Below are 10,465 nucleotides of genomic sequence, written 5' to 3'. Positions count from 1 at the left end.
AACTAGATAAACATCAAGCAACCCATGGTGGGTTGTTGTAACTATTTCTTCATATTATTCACCAAAGATAGAACAGAGGTCAGATTGAGCATCTCCAATATTCCCCTCATCTGCTAAATTAATGACTTGGGTGTATACAACTCTGATCTTAGGGCTGATCATACAAATATATCAGAACATGCATTACCTGACAATAATCTTCAGACAAGATTATTATACGATTATTAACAGCTCAAGACAAACAGCAGCCACAAGTTGGCACTAGATACAGCTCACATTTCACAAAATGAATAGTCTGATAGGCGAGAGAGGGGTTTACCTCACTGCACTCTAAAAGAACTCAGGATATGGAGTATTTTTTTTTTTCCTAATCAATGTTCTCACAGGTAGAAGCATGATATGTTTGCCTTCATTTAGTGCTCGGCTTCATTACTGTCATGCTTATCTTCTGTGCCTTAAAGGGAATGTGGGACAAGAGCGGCATGACTGGCGTGCAGCTTTAGAACAGGTATAGTTAGCTGGAGACAATACGTTGATAATTAACATGGAAATTTATGAACATACATTACCGTGGAGTGAATAGTGAGGTGGTATTGTATAAAATGCTTTACCCAACTTTTTCCTGAGTTGTAAACTTTTCCTCTAACCTCCTCTAAATAATGCCTTTCTCCATCACGGAGAAACATACAGGAGGAAATTTGGGAATGTTATAAAGTTCACTACACACTCAGTTTTCTGTTTCTCCGGGAATGCGTAGTGACCTATAAAATGGAAAACTTGGGTTGGCCTCATCAGGCAGGATGAATTTACAATCTATAAATGAGAGTGACGTTTACCTTTCACTATTCTCCAAGAAAAACAAAACAAACAAACAAACAAAAACCTGAGTGAACTAAACAGACAAATAAAAGAGTAGAAATGGACGGAGGACCTGTTGCACCCTGTCCTGCAACCTTAGGTTTACTCTAAATCCTGATCTACAGCCTGAATGTCCACAGCCACCACTAGAGGGAGAAAGCTCAGCATCACACCTAGGCAGGAAGCACACTGTGACTCCCCTTCACATGGCTGAACCTCTGTCCTAGAGAAGAGCTCACAGTCTGGATTGCTGAACCTTATTATCTTCACACATTATGCACCTTTGTTTGTTTGTTTGTTTGTTTGTTTTGTTTCTCTCTCTCTCTCTCTAGAAATCCATGCTTGGAGAGTAGATGCTACCAGAAATGTAGAACACACTTCTAGCCAAACCCACATAGTCACTCCTACCAGCAATGAGGGGATAATTGATATGTGGTTTTTGCTACTATGCCTTCTGTAGTAGCAGACCCATAATTAATATAATAGTGTCTGACGTCTTACCAAAATATCTTCCCTCAGTCCTGCCTTCCCTTAATTTGTTTTGTCTTTTATAAATCAAATTCTAGACTGCTTGATATGTAGTGTTACCATCCTTCTCTGTTCTGCTTACTAGGCAAATATTTATTTGTGCTCTTACAGATCCTAAGCTAAATTCTGAGATTAAATGGTAAAGTAGATTAGATGTTTGTCCTTGAGGCAAGGAAGAAATAAACAGAATGCTTTCTCAGAGTATACTAAATGCTAAGCACAAGGTATGAAGAAAGGCTATCAGTGAAAACAAATAGGGCACTTAGCCCACCAGGAGAATTAGAGAGGATTTTCAGAACAAGACAGCACTATAGCTGAGCCCTGAGCCTGGAGGGAGGTACAGGGACCGGTGATCTAGTAACAAAGTATAATAGAGGGGTGGCAGAAGAAGGCAAAGGAAAGAGCTCCAAGGAGAGACTATTATAAATGAGTCTCAGAAACAGCACTGGGTCTGTGTAACGAGCATAGCCTGAGCAGAGAGACAGGGGAAGCTCTGAATTGGTATAGGCAATGGGGAAGCTGCTCACGCAGGGTTATTTAAGCTATGAATCTATGGATGAAAAGGACCTGTACAGAATCGGCTGATATTTGTGAACTAATATTTAAAAACATCAGGGGTGGGATATCAAAAGGGGAACTCAGGTTCATGGTAATACTGATTCTGTGAAATCTGGAAGTCCTAGGTAGAGAGATATGATCTGGTATGGTTAACCAAGTAATTAAGAAGCAAGGTCATTTCAAAACTTTGTCTCCATTTCCCCCCCATAGAGCTGGACAGGGTTCTATGATATTCATCTTACAAATAACAAGTTGAGCTTAGTACTCTGAAGTTCACTGTCAATCATCCAAGCCTTACTAAAGGCTTTATACAGGTTTCAATTTTGTGGCCTGAGTCCTCAGGTTTTACAGCTTGGGCAAGTTACCTGCCTTGCTAATGGTCCTTGTTTCCAAGCCATTCATTTTTGAGGCCTCTGTATATTCAAGTTATGTTCCAAGAACTCTGTTCCTTCTCTAAGTCCTGCCATTAACGAATGAATCTATGTATGGAGCTGTCAGATTCCTCTGTGGTTCACTGGAGGTGCTGTCCTATTTTATACCCCATCATTGTCTTGTCCTTCTCTTGAGTAACCTGTTGATTCTCCCTGATTTCACTTCGGGCCCTGTACGAGAGATTCCACAAACATCATTGTGAATGCCAGAGCAAAAACCTCCCTCGCAGCAAATGTTTCACACGAGTTGAGAAGAATCTACATCCAGTTCCATCGCAGTCATTGCTAGCCTCAAGCAAATTATACATTATATGTAAATGTATTATATACAATGGGTTGTGAAAAGTAATATTTATTGACCTCCAATATTGTAACAACTCAACAAAGACTCTAACATGTATAATAACTTCTGAGAGTGTGTACTGAACAGCTAATTAAATAAAAAGGAAAAGCTCAGAGTGCATTTTTCTGGACCTCTTCTAAACTGAGTCTCCCTGAAAGAAAAACTACAGAATGTAACAGGTAAAAGGCAGTGGGTAACAATAAATAAATAGTAAGAACCTTGGAGAAAGACTTGAAACCAAAGAAGTCTGAGCAACAGATAGAAGGACCAGACTCATGAAGGAAAGAGACTTTCAAATGAGCCCAGGAGATTGTGGTACAGGTCTTGCCAAATATAAGAATGGCTCTAAGAATAGAAACTTGAGGCTACAGTTGGAAGAAAGAAATCAACTTTGGCTTAGAGAAATTATGAGCAAGTTTAAAATGGGGCATTTTGAGGAAAAAAAAAAAAAGCTTTCCTTTCCTTCCCCTAATTAGATGGTCTTCCACAAACATATGTAAAATTTATTTGCAAGGACAGACGAGGTAGAGCAAAGAGAGAAGGGAGGGTTAATGGAAATATAAGGAGGAATGGAGGGAAGAAGAGAAAAATTCACGAGACAAAAAAAAAAGAGAAAGAGAGGAACACTTTGAGCATAATTTGTGGTATGAAGAATGATGAAAGAATGTATCCTGGGCTGCAGTGAAAGCCAAGAAAATGGTTTCTCAAAATGTATGAAAACTAAGCAGCAGGAGTTTTTAGGCTCAAACAGTCATTTATGCTTTTGAGCAACTAACTAAATTTCTCCTCAGTTGCAGTCCTTTAAAATGACAGCGGACTGCCTAATCTCTAAGGCCTTTCCTGTTCTAAATTTCTGTGACTCTCATCTCTCCAGAAGTAATTAACAAAGTCTAGGGTAAAAGGTTTTATTTTGTGAAGGTTAAGAACACGTTAACTTGAGATCTTGTTGTGACTGCAGGTGACTGCAAAACCTGTTCCCCTACCATGCGCTCCAAGTAAGTGCTACAATGATACTCTAAGATTCTCGTGACTTTAAAGGACCTAATAAAAGAGCTGTGAACAAATGAGCAGCATGGGTCATAAAAATAAGAATACAAGCTATTTTATTAAATTTTCTGATTTTTCTAAGAGTTATTTTCTGTTTCTTTGAGAGATTGTGTTTTATACCATTTTATAGTTGATAAAACACTTTTGATGGCTGCTTTTTCGCTTGAGTATTAGAATAGCTTGTTGTGTGCTATGCAGAGGTCATTTATCCACATCCAGTAAATGAGAACATTTCTGGATGATGAAGCTGACTCTTCTGACTTCCCTATTGAGACACCTGAAGGTACCACACAGTCCATGAAAACAACAGGAGTTTTTTTTTTTTTTTTTTTTTTTTTTATCTATGTTATAAAGACGCCTCTCTAAATTTAAAGCACAGCTGATCAGCATGTAAAAGCAAGGTGAATTCTACAAACAAATACATTTTTTTGTGAGCCATATGTTTGTGTGCATGCCAACATGAATACCAAGCATTGAGCTTGTTTGAATAGATTCTAACTAATTTCTTGTCTGATTATTCTCCTTCAACTCCCTTAGAGACAGCATTAAAAACAACACTAAAACACTAACAAGAAACAACCACTCTTAAATCCTGCATAGACTAAATCATAAAGTGAGCATAGGGCCATAGTTTTAAAAAGGCCAGCTCTGACACAGTTTCAATAGATATTATGTAAAGTGGGCCTATAATAAACTAACTATGGTTTTTATTATATTGTAGTGATGAAATCGTTTAAGAAAGAGATAGAACTATGGCAATCTCCTCTACCCACTTGAATTTGAATCTTTTTTATCTGATGCCATATTTCTTAAGCCATAAAAAACTTTAAAACTTCACTGCATGTCTAGTAAATACTGCCTTGAATATGATTTGTAAAAGTTATTTTTTTCACCTGCTAATCCGGTGGCTCTCCATTTTGTGTACATAACTGAAGCATTAAATACAAGAAGCAACAACTTAAGCCTCAGACCTCCCTCAAACCAATCCAGTGCGATTTTATGAGTGTCAGGAGTCTACAACTTCAGTGTTTCCCATAACCCTGTCAGGTGGAATGCATAGTTGTGAGAATTCAACTCAGAGAGTTTTCAACTGTAAAGTGTTCAGGATCGAAGCAGCTGCTGAAACTCATAGGCAAACTTTGGGCAAAGTGCATGGAATCTTATGAAAGAAGGGGGAGATAGAAAGACCTGGAGGGGACAGGAGGTCTACAAGGAGAACAACTGAGCCAAAAAATCTGGGTCCAACCAAGGACAATTCATAGAGAGGACCTAAAAACCTTGCTCAGATTAGTCCATAGACTCAGTCTCCAAGTGGGTTCCCTAGTAAGGGGAACATGGGATATCTCTGACCTGAACTCAGGGGCCAGCTCTTTGACCACCTCCACCTGTGGAGTGCAGCCTTGGCAGGCCATGGAAGAAGATGATGCAGACAGTACTGATGAGACCTGATAGGCTAGGATCAGATAGAAGGAGAGGAAGACTTCTATCTGTTGACTAGGGAAGGGACGGAGGGAATTGGAAGAGGTGAGGGAGGGGTCTAGAGCTGGGATACAAAGTAAAAAAAAATGTAATAAGTAATAAAAAGCAAAATTAAAAAAAATATGTGCTCAGCAGTCTCTTGGGGATCTTGTTTAAAACATCCACATTCTGAGAGTTAGTTTGGACTCGATTCAGATATTGTTTGTAACAATTGACTGATATTTCTGTTGTCCTTCTGTGGACCAAATTGATCTGAAAATCTTGCCATACTGCTCAAACTGCATCCCAGATCAGCAGCTTCAAATTCACCTAAGCACTGGCAAAAATGCAGATCCTCTGACTCTGTTACAGGCTAACTGAATCAGACAGTCTGGAGACAGGACATCCATGTAAAGTTCTTACCTGCTCAAGGCAGTGGTTCTCAATCTTCCCAACGCTGTGACTCTTTAATATAGTTCTTCCTGCTGTGGTGACCCCCAAGCATAAATTATTTTCAATGCTACTTCATAACTGTAATTTTGCTGTTATGAATCATAATGTAAATATCTGTGTTTTCCAGTGTCTTAGGATTTCCCTGTGCAAATGTCCTTCGACTAGGAATGGGACCATGACCTATAAGTTGACAACCACTGCCTCAAGTGCTCAAGTTCAAGAAACAGGGTCCTTATACAGTTGTTTCCTAAATACTAAGCATCAGGCTGCATGTGGCTGGAACATGAGTGGCTCCTTATTCTTGTGTAGCACCTTGCAGTTCAACAAACTTTCCTTCTTTACCTATTGTGGGCTTCTTAAAATAACCCTGTGCAGTAACTAAAATAGATAGTTTCAGTATTCACAAATTTGAAACTGCAGCTCAAAATAATTCAGGGATTTGCTCAAAGTCATAGCCTACAAGGAGAGATCCAAATTTAGAACCTAGATTGTATGAGTCTTGGGAACTCACATGCAATACATGTAGAAAACAGGACTATCCATTGAAACCCACAAGCAATAGCTTGGAGAAATGGTATCTCTAAGGCTCAGGTAATGGAAAAGAAGGAACTAGTACATTCAAGCCACTTCCTATCAGGTGAGTCACAGCTGTTTGTACTTGAAGCTAACAGTGACCACAACAAAGTGCTCTAATCCATTTTGGCTTGAGTTTGCTGTTAGGCAGGATAGGCTTTGGGAAACACAAATGCTGAACCCTCACCAACTGAATTATGGCATGAATCACCAGAGTTGTACAATTTATTTGAAGTCAAAATTACATAAATCAGAAAAAAAAATTGCCTTCCCCTTACTTTGCGTTTGCTTTTATATATACGTTCCTGTTTGCTTTTATATATACGTTCAACATTTACAGAAACACAAAAATTCCGTTTGTAGTTGTCTTTTGAGCTTTGTCTGTCTTGTGTCTTGGGCCATAAATGATGACAAACAGTATAATTCACGGGTGCATAAACACTTTTCTGTAAAATGTATATGAAATGTCATAATCCTAGGTGATACAGAGCATGTTGAACTCCATTCTGTACAACATATATTTAATGAAGGGTTTTATGGGCAATGGATGATCCTTAAAGTATTAGTGATAGCCAATAAATTTTGATTACCTTTAGTGACTTAGCTACAGAGAAAGGAAAACCCATAATTGTCAGGCTCAGATTGTGGGCCCACAAAGTTTGTTTTCAAATAATGAATTATAAGTAGTAAAAAAAAAATCACAGATTGTGTCAGGAGTTTGTTTGAGTGTTGACACTTCCTTAGAGCATGTGGGCGTTCCAGATGCCTTATAGAAGAGGACTTGTGTTTTCTCTTGAAATTTGAGCAAGATTTATTACATTTTATTGTCAAGTGATTCCATCTCTTTCATTTCTTTTTTCCCTCTTAGTACAGAAACAAACAAGGAAGTAAACACTTAAAATTTTGAAAAACAAAAATCAAGTATCCTCATGTTGCCACTTAGTTTCTCTAAAAAACCCCTTTACTGGATATAGTTCATTTAAAAGACAAAAAAAAAAATCATCAAAATACTGTAATACCCTGCAAATATCAAAGAGGGATGGAAATACAGATATCTGTTCAATATCTCAATTTTAGATCAATCACAATCATACTGCTGGGTAGACTGTACATTTTACCATATACATACTTCTATCTCCATATGTGTATGAATATTTACAAAGAAACTTTATGAGCACATGCACAATAATAAAAATGTCTTATGCAGCCATTGTAGTTATTTGAGGTCTAGAACCCTATCAATATCTTCCCAGACACATGCTGCCAATATTGCTAAAGTGGTCAGTGTCACCATTAAAAATGTCATAATTTGAAAGTTTGTGCTGGAGTACAACCTACTTTCCTCCTGATTATGATTTATGGAGAGAGATAAGTGTGTTTCAATCCATCAAGATTAAACATCAGTGAATGTCTGTGTTTAGGTTAGAGGGTTAGTAAGACCAGGACTAGAAACTCTTCTAAGAATTGACAAAACCCCTTATTAAAGCAGTGCAGTATTTGGGTTCTGTTTAAAAGGAAAATAAATAAATAAAAGCTTGGATCTACGTCACGGGTAAATGGCAGAAAAAGTGTCACATGCTTTCTTGTGCACAGCAGTCTAAAAGCATATCCAGACTCACTCTGTCTGAAAGCAACTCCGGGCTCTGAGTTGCTTCTGTTCTATGTATCTGTTGGCCACACATTGATCCCTTGGCTTTGGAATGAAAGTGGTGTATCAGTTCTCATGAGGTCCTGCTACAAGTTTTTATAAAGAAGTCTCCTCAAAGAAACAACCAAGTTAGGCATGCATGGGTCAGGCTATTGTCTTTGGTCAAATATATATATATATATATATATATATATATATATATATATATATAAAGATAGAATTTATAGACTATGACTGCAAATTGATTACCTTCTTAATACAATGCAAAGTTCCACCAAAGATTATTTTATGCAAAAATAATGAGCAATTCCTAAATTCCTAGAGAAACTCTTGTTTTATGGAAACAAGAAGGTAAATGTTTTTGGAGACTCATCAGCTAAGTTCTTGTCATTGAACCATCAAAACTACAAGCCTCCCTTGTCTCCTATTGCCATTTCAAATTATGCAGGGCCACACACTCACTGAGAGAGAATTTTTCTCTCTTCTTGCCATTTCACTTTTTCAGTGCCAAACATCTCCTGTGGCTGCCAATGAATCAAGTTTTCCTTCCTCTCCTCCCCTGGAAGCTCATACTCCCAGCAAAATGTCACAAATAAAGTGGGAGCATGCCTTTCCCAGGCTAGACTTACAAACCGAAAGCAGCAGCACTATTCTTCCTCAGGACACTGACCCACAAAGAGGACTGGATTCAGTTAAAGAGACTGAGAAGAAGGTCAGCTAAGAAAACAAAGGTAACCCTCTCCACAGTGACTTCAGATAGAGCTAGAACCAACCTCAGAAATAGAGCCTTGTCTCAGTCAAAGCCATGAAAAGGAGGGCATGTTAGGTGAGGTCTAGAGAAACCATGTACTCCCATCGGTGGCTTATTTGCATGCTGTTTGTCTGTCTTGCCCTTCTCCCACGATTAAGTGATGCCACATCTGTTACCTCTTCTCATAGACTCTATTCCTACACCATAGTATCTGATAAAGTGGGATACTTCAAAGAAGTAAACAAATAACTCCATTTTCTTTGAGCATTTGTCATGCAAAACCCCTATATCACACACAGATATTTATGTAAGGAGGCTGCCTCTCTTCTATGTAGAATTCTGTGGGTACACTACATGAAAGTGCCAGCATCCCATTTGTTCGAACATGCTGTTAACATGTACATGCTTCTCTTTAGGATGCAGGTGATGTTGACTTACAAAGACATCACAAACTTTTAAAAAATTTAAATGCAAAGTTTTATATGTTGACAGTAGACAGGGAGCTCAACTTCAGTCTTGTGATCTGTGAAAGTAAGTCACTTCTAGGGCACGTATAAACACAGTTTTGCTGCTAGTAAAGGGTTAATGATGCTGGGAACACTAATGTCAGCAGCTCAGGCGGCATGCTTGTGTGTTTGCAAAAAATATTTTCTGCATTATGTCCAAATCCCTGTGCAAACAGATAAATTACCCTATAAATCGTATTACTCCGTGCGGATAAATCACACATGCACGTTTACAAAGCTGGAGAGCTACAAGGGGAAGTCAGCTCTGGCTGGGAGGTTATTTAGGATTCATAATCACTCAAAGCTCAGGAAATGAAGAAAGAAGTACTCACATGCTATCACTTGCTTACTTTTTACCATCTGGAACAGCACATGTACCTACAGCACACACATAACACACAACACATCACACCACACACACACTTTCATCTCTAACAAGGCCAGAGATCCCCAAGCAGGGCGTGCTGTGACAGCCAACCGAATTTATTTCTGGGAAAAGAAAAGAAAACTTTGCTGCTGTCGGCAGCTCTGCCACAGAACTGCTCCCTCATGCCCTGGGGTTTATGCGTTATCAGCTCCTTGCACACAGATTAGGGGTTGATTTTCTATGGCATACTGTTTTTTATTGCCACGACCAGCAATATTACCTAGATAGACAGACCAACACCGGGGTCATTATATTTGGAGGAAATGAGATTTTAAAAGATCTCCAAGGAGAATACTTTCTCTCTCTCTCTCTTTTTTTTTCTTTCTCTTTTTCTATTATTATCTGCTAGAGAGTCAAGCAAAGCTGGGGAGGGGGAAGGTAGAAGAAAAATACAGGAAGGAGGCTTTGAGCTTGAAGGAAAGAGAATAAGGACTAGGTACTGTCCAAGTCTCTCTACCTCAGAAGGGTCAAACTCTCAAGGACTTGGGATGCTTTTCCAAATTTCCATCCCAAATTATATTGCAGGGCTTGGCAAAGCTGCATAGGCATAAGACATTGAACTCAATAATCAATTTGTAGCATCTAATGCAATGCCAGGTTAATGCCTTCTCCACCTCTGTGTTTAAGTTTTCTATTCTTAACGGCCTGCCATTAGGCTAGATCCCCTTTCCCCCTTCATTCTTCCGTTGATTTCAATCCACATTCCAAAAAAAAAAAGCCTCCATAATCATCCAAAGTTATAAGATTGATTTATTGCCTATGATGTCAATTCAAAGATCTTTACAGAAAGTCTTCTATCAGAACTACTGCTAGGGCAGACTGAGCCTTGCTGAGCAGCACACACACACACACACACACACACACACACACACACACACACACAC

The 10,465-nt window shown here is 38.7% G+C and overlaps 1 protein-coding gene across 2 annotated transcripts in view; it reads right to left on the bottom strand.

The window, feature by feature from the left end:
- Positions 1 to 10,465, bottom strand: part of Lsamp (limbic system associated membrane protein) — a 666,829-nt gene that overhangs the window by 654,984 nt on the left and 1,380 nt on the right. The window lies entirely within an intron of this gene.

The sequence above is a fragment of the Psammomys obesus genome, unplaced genomic scaffold (genome assembly GCF_907164565.1).
Source record: "Psammomys obesus unplaced genomic scaffold, mPsaObe1.curated_primary_1811, whole genome shotgun sequence".
NCBI classification, from domain to species: Eukaryota; Metazoa; Chordata; class Mammalia; order Rodentia; family Muridae; genus Psammomys; species Psammomys obesus.
Note: the sequence above shows the minus strand (reverse complement) of the source record. Positions and strands in the feature narration are given on the sequence as shown.